Genomic DNA, 6,976 nt, shown 5'->3' on the forward strand with positions numbered 1-6,976 from the left:
GCTGTGATCCCCACAGGCATAGCTTTGGGTGGGGAAGTCCCTGGGGCTCCCTTCTTATCTTTGAGGACCCTCCCCCTCAGGGAAGGGCTCTGTGTCTATTTTGTTCCTACCACTGGAGGCTCAGCAGAGACCCAGCTGGGCTCTGCCGCTGGGCCTTGCAGACTAGACTGATGGAGAAAGGGGTGTGTGTGGCGGGGGGCGGGGGGGGGCGGTGTGTGGAGTGTGTGTGTGTGTGAGAGAGAGAGAGGAGAGCGAGAAGGAGAGCACCCGCCTGAAACCTAATTGTCCGCTGTCTAATCCGTCAGCCGGAGGACAGCTTGCCGGCCCCTCCCTGGCGGGCTGATAAATGCCGTCCAAGGCCCCCTGCGCCAGAGCTGCCTTAATTGGTATCAGGACGTGTCTGGACTCCGTCCACCAGGCCCCTGCCTTCATCCCCTTCTGCCACCTCCCCCTCCACCCCATTGGCCTCTAGCCCCTGGCAGGGCTCACCTGCCGCCCACCCCTGGGGAAGGTGCAGCAGCTGAGGCCACAGCCCCAGGGGGATGGTGTGACACCAACAACAACAGCTCCGTTTATGTGTTTATGTGGGACCTACTGCTTGTCCAGCTATGCTGAAGAGCCCTCTGCCCACCCTCCCCCGTCCTCACAAAGCCCTATGAGGTGGGGGAACCACCCTCCTTCCCCTTCCACCCATGCAGGAGGCGGCTCCTGAGCCCTCCACATTCCTGGCCCCAGGCTGGGTGCTGGGCACGCACAGGGACCAGGACAGACTCAGGGCCCACCTTTGCAGGGCGCTCCTCGATGACTGGCAGGAAGGGGCTCATTCCTAAATGGCCTGCTAGGGTTTAAGGGTGAGTGAGTGATGACCCCTTGCCCATTTGGGGAAGTTGAGAGAAGCTTGGCAACCTGCCTAAGGTCACACAGCTAGAAAAGAAGGGAGAGCAAGCTGGCCTCTGAAACAACCACAACTGCTTTTGAATGCCAGCTGTGTCCAAATCACTCGAGGTGTGAGTTAGAAGCCGAGGGACCCCTCTGGAATCCTGCTTTTGGGTCTGAGTGCCCAGGGACCTGTGCGGGAATCACATTCTCTCCAGGTGAGCCGGTCTCTCAGGAACCCTGCTGAGTCTCCACTGATGGATAGTGGAAAATCAGGAAGGGGCTGAGTGGAGAGGGAATGGGATGACATTTCATTCATTCATTCATTCATTCATTCATTCATTCATTCATTCATCCATCCATCCAGCAATTGCCTTGTGCTGGGCTTTGCTCTGGATGCTGGCAGGACTGGCTATGTGATTTGCCGGGCCCTGTGTAAAAGGAAAATTTGGGGCAGTAAAATTACAATTATTGAGAATTTCAAGATGGTGACGACAGAACAGTCAGCCATGTATGGGGCCCTGGGTGACCGTGGAAGTGGCTCTCCCACAGAGCCAGCCCCGCTGCCGGGGAGACCCTGCAGGGAGACAGCCAAACCAACGCGCCTGAGAGCCCCGATCCTCATCTGGTCCCCATCCCCTAACTGGAATTCTACAATTAACAAAAAGTCTGAAAAACCAAAGTCCTTTTGTTAAGATGGTGGTAAATTCATCTGGAGGCAAAACCTGACCTCAGCTGACAGGAAGCTATTTATAGTTTTATTTATTCCCCTTGATGTGAACATTTGTACATTTCACTGCAGAGCTATTAACATGTTTGATTATGGGGACTGCCCCAGCCCTGCTTAAGGTGTAACCTAATCTATGCTATAGGCATCGTTTTACACCTCTACACGGAACAACCTGAGTCCCTAACGCCTCTGGCTCAGAGGCTTAGGAGAAGAAATTTGGACCCACATAGGACCTATACCAATACCTTGTATGGAATGATCACTGTGTACCTTTTTTTTTTTTTTTTTTTCTGTATCATCCAAAAAATGCATGGGGCAGAGTGAGGGTCTGTCAATGACCCCCATACCTGGTCTGCCTGCCCCCTTGGGTGGTGGAGACCTGCTTTGTGCTAGCAAGGGGACACCTGAGAGGGTTTCGGGGGTGTCCCTCTCAGGGTCCACTGGGATCTTTCATTTAGTATTAAGGAGATTGGGGGAGGTATGAGGCCAAGCAAGAGAGTAGCTTTCTTTCTTTCTTTCTTTTTTTTTTTGAGACGGAGTCTCACTCTGTTGCCCAGGTTGGAGTGCAGTGGCGCGATCTTGGCTCACTGCAAGCTCCGCCTCCCAGATTCGCGCCATTCTCCTGCCTCAGCCTCCCGAGCATCTGGGACCACAGGCGCCCACCACCACGCCCGGCTAATTTTTTTGTATTTTAGGAGAGATGGAGTTTCACCGTGTTAGCCAGGATGGTCTCGATCTTCTGACCTCGTGATCCGCCCTCCTCGGCCTCCCATAAGTGCTGGGATTACAGGCGTTAGCCAGCGTGCCCGGCCAGAGAGCAGCTTTCTTAAAAAGAGAAAAGAAAGTGGCTTTGTTGATTACAAATACACATATGTTTATTGCACAAAAATTAACATAAAAGGGGAAAGTAACAATAACCTCTCCACAGTACCTACTGATGATGTTTTTGTGGCTACCCTTCCAGATTTTTCTAGATATATGACTGACTTTTTGAAGGTGGACAGACAGTTCCCAGGGTTTTGCAACCTGCTTTTTTTTTTCTCCTTTGCGGAACAATACATTGCAACCATCTTCCCACGTCTAGGTCGTCATTTCTCAGGAGGACCTGGAAGTCCATGGTAAACACGTCCCATAACCAGCTCGAAAAACTCCCCTTGTTGGACACTGTTTGATTCAGCTTCTTATGAACATGCAATCCCCAAGATGGCATCCTTGCGCACAGGCCTGCGTCTTTCCTTGGGTCAGGTCTATAGATGTGGAGCCCTGGGTCCCACGCGGGGGGTACTGCTGTCACCCTGAAGATACCCCAGATCGCTGACAACACATTCCCCATCCCGCCCCCAGCAGCGCCGGTGGGCCCCTCTCACCCAAATAACCATTCTGTATCCTTAGGAAGAGGGGCCTGTCCCAGCCAGGCAGGGGATCCTGCCAGAGCAGCCCCTCTGCAGCTGTGGGGGAGGCGGGGAAGCCAGCCAGAGTACCACATGGACAGCGCAGCCATCAGGGACCCTTCAGCCACCTTGGAGTGGCTACCTTCCCTCCGCCTCCAATTGCTCCCAACCCACAGTTCCCGGCCCCATGGCAGCCCCTTGGCTGCCGCCCCCAGCTGGGCCTGAGCCACCTTGCCTGGCACTCTGGCTCTCTCTTCTCAGATGGGGATATAGGCTGGACTCCAGGCCCCATCACACCCTAATCACTTGAGCTTTCTCCTGATTTGCATGTCCTTAAAGCGCCTTGATTAGTACCCCTTCCCCAGCTCGCCCAGCTCCAGCCACGAAGGCTCTGATTGCAAAGTGGCCTCAACTCCTTTAAAAATAAAATAAATCCTCCCTAATGCAACCAGAGCCCATGCTTCCCTGAACGTTAAGAGATCTGGAGGCGTCTCCCAGGAGCCTCATCGGCTTGGGAACACTGGAAACTTCTGGAAGGAATCAGGTCATTTCTCTACCCGGCAGGCCAGAGGCCGTTCTCGGCACTCTTTATTGGCTGCTCACCCTTCGGGCTGAACCTGAAACATCATGGCGGTCGTTGGAAGTAGACACCGTCTTCTCCCTTCCAGAAAATAAACTGAGCCTCGGAGAGGGCAGGCTGCTTGCTCAAGGTCACCCAGCCAGGCCGTTTTCAGCTCAGCTGGTGTTTGAATTCAGCACTGTCTGATGCCAGCCAGACCTTTAACTGCCACTCTTCACTGTCTTGTTAAAAGCAGGCTGGGCCTGGAGCTGGGGCTAGGGATGAGGATGAGGCTGGAAAAAGCAGACACATTTAATGAGGTGGCTATAACATCCAGCCCTAGACATCCCTGAAGTGGATGAAGCCGGCCTCACCCTGAAGAAGAGCATCTAGGGGCCCCTCTGCTGTTCCCCAGCTGTATGATCTTGATATCTGTATGTTTTTGATATCTGGGCATGGGGTGAGGCAGGGGCACTGGGTCCCACTATAACCGCTGCAGGACCTTTTCGGCATGATGCGTGGTGCGGTGGGCGCACCCCACAATTGTACCCCGCATTTCCCACTCATGGCTCTAACCCTCAGCTGCATTCCAGTCTGTATCACCAGAGCCCAAAATGCAGCCTGGGGATTCTGGTTGCTCTCGCCTGCTTGAAAACCCTCTGCGGGGGTCTCTGTGGGGCAGGATGGCTCCCAGGGTGGCAGGGCACAGAGACTTGGTTAAGCTCTCTGCCCTCCCATCCTCCTCGCCTCCAAGCAACTCCCTTCCCTGCCTGCCGAGGCTCTTCCTGCTTCTCATTAGGGCAGAGTTGCTGGGAGCTGCAAGGTTTAAAATGCTGTGAGTGTAGCACAGTGTTCACCTTTTATCTCCCCGGTTGAGCAGTTTCCCAAGTACTGCTTCTGCCATTCCTCTCTCCACGCTCCTCCTCCCCATCACTGGGTCTTCGGGGCCTGTTGCAAGACCCCTGGGATGGCCTGGACTCTCCTATGAGTTCCTGTTGTCCCTGGCCATCTCTGAGCTTGCTGGGCTGACTGTCCAGCTGAGCTGAGCGTTGCTGTTCCTGGCAGGGACCTGCCAAGCCACTGGGCCTTGGAGCAGGTGTGCACCCACGGTCCACTGGCCAGAGCCTGGCACACCCTCGCTGGCCTCCAGAACACAGCGTGCTCAGGGGCCATACCACCTGGGGAGCTGTAACACACTGTTCCAGCTCCTCTGGGGACACCTCAGCAGGTGGGGCATGGACAGCAGGAGGCACAGACAGCCTGGGAACATTCTCCCAGTGCCAGGCCCTTGGGACCCAAAGTGCAGGCATCTGGAACCATGCTCACCTGCCCCTGGGCCATCCACCCCCACTGCCATTGATGCCGGCTCCTGGCAGGGGCTGCCTCTCCTACCTATTTTCTAGGCTCCCAGCTGGGCCTGGGTGCATGAGACCTGAAGGATTCTTGGGCATACTCCCAGGGACCTTTGCAACTCCCAGAGAAAATTGGGGGACTGATAACAACCATGCCAAGTTTTTATTACAAAAACAAAATGAAAACCACACACATAAAAAATCTCACCATCCGAACGGATCATTTGAGGTCAGGAGTTCGAGACCAGCCTGGCCAACCTGGTGAAACCCTGTCTCTACTAAAAATACAAAAATTAGCCGGGTGTGGTAGCGGGCGCCTGTAATCCCAGCTACTCAGGAGGCTGAGGCAGGAGAATCGCCTGAACCCAAGAGGCAGAGGTTGCAGTGAGCCGAGATTGGGCCACTGCACTCCAGCCTGGGTGACAGAATGAGGGGGATCACTTGAGCCCAGGAGTTTGAGATCCACCAGGGTAACACAGTGAGACCCATTTCTACAAAAAATAAAATTATTTGGGCGTGCTGGCACACGTCTGTAGTCCCAGCTACTCAGGAGGCTGAAGTGGGAGAATCTCTTGAGCCCAAGAAGTCGAGGCTGCAGTGAACAGTGATCACACCAGTGCACTGTAGCCTAGTCAACAGAGCAAGACCCTGTCTCAAAAAAGGAAAAAAAAAAAATCTCATCATCAACCATCCCATTATTTCATGAAATAAATTTCATTTTAAAGCCCAAAAAGTATGAAGGACATAATCTTAGAATAAAGGAACATCCTCCCCCAAAAAGCACATTTGGTGACCACAACACACCGTGTCGCATGCTGGAGGCCTGAGAAAGTTTTGCCACAGCCAAGCACCAGGCACTGAGTCCTAATGGAGCACTTGGGATCATCTGTCCCAGGGTCACTGTAGCCATCAGTGCCTGGCAAACACTTTATACAAAACAATGAATTTTCACCCATGTCTAAATTGTGGCCTGTAGGGTCTGGGATCCTCCCTCAGGCCCCAGGATGGATGAATCTGCCAGAATTTGCATTAGGCTACAGACAACAGAAAACTCCACCAAGCATGGTTTAAACAAATGAAAAGTTTCTTTCTGTGTGTGGAACGTGTCGAGGGAGGTGGTCTGGGGCTATGGCAGCCTTGATACAAGAGTTCCCAAAGATCCAGGCATCCCTGGCTTCCTCCTTGCCACCTTGGTGTCTGGCTTTCGTCCTCATAGTCATAAGATGGCTGCTCCACCTCCAGCCATCACGTCCACATTCCAGGCAAGTATATTTTTCTTGGAATCTTTGCCTTTTAATTCAGGAAGGGAAACTATCCTCTGGATCATCTGCCTTCATCTCATTGGCCAGAGCTGGGTCCCATGCTCACCACCAGCTGCAAAGGAAGCTGGGAAATTGAGTATTTTAATTTTCTGCATTCTATGATAGAAGAAGGCCAGTGGGAAGGGGGCTGGAATGCATGTTTGAGAGACTGCACAGACAGTTTACTGGAAAGTCTCAGCTGTGTTCTAACGGTGGCAACCTTCAAAGTCAGTGGTATCTCCCACCCACCCCAGCATCTCCCATCTGTCCATCGTGGGCTGATTCATTTCATCTCACCCTCAAGTCTGTGTGTGGAATCACGGGCTCCCATGACTTACTGTGGTCTTCAGTGCTCGGTTACTTAAGCAGGAATAGGGGGAGCCTGGTTCAGCCCCCAAGCCTGGGCTCCTTCATCTCTCTGGACTAGGCCTGATTTCAGTGATAACAGTGTTGCTTCCCACCTGTCGTTGGGTTTCTGGATCCAAAAGCACCCGGTTTCAAAGTCTGTCTTCAAAGGAAGACCCCCAGATAGAGTTGCCGGATAAAATAAAGGACACCCAATTAAATGTGAGTTTCAGATACACCATGAATGAGTTTGTACTGTAAGTATTTGAATGGGACATATCATACTTCAACTAAAATGTCACTGGTTGTTTATTAGAAATGCACATTTAACTGGGTGTCCTGTTTTTTTGTTTTGTTTTGTTTTTTTGGTTTTTTTTGTTTTTTTGGAGACGGAGTCTCCCTCTGTCACCCACGCTGGAGTG

Source organism: Pongo pygmaeus, chromosome 13 (genome assembly GCF_028885625.2).
Source record: "Pongo pygmaeus isolate AG05252 chromosome 13, NHGRI_mPonPyg2-v2.0_pri, whole genome shotgun sequence".
Classification (NCBI taxonomy): domain Eukaryota; kingdom Metazoa; phylum Chordata; class Mammalia; order Primates; family Hominidae; genus Pongo; species Pongo pygmaeus.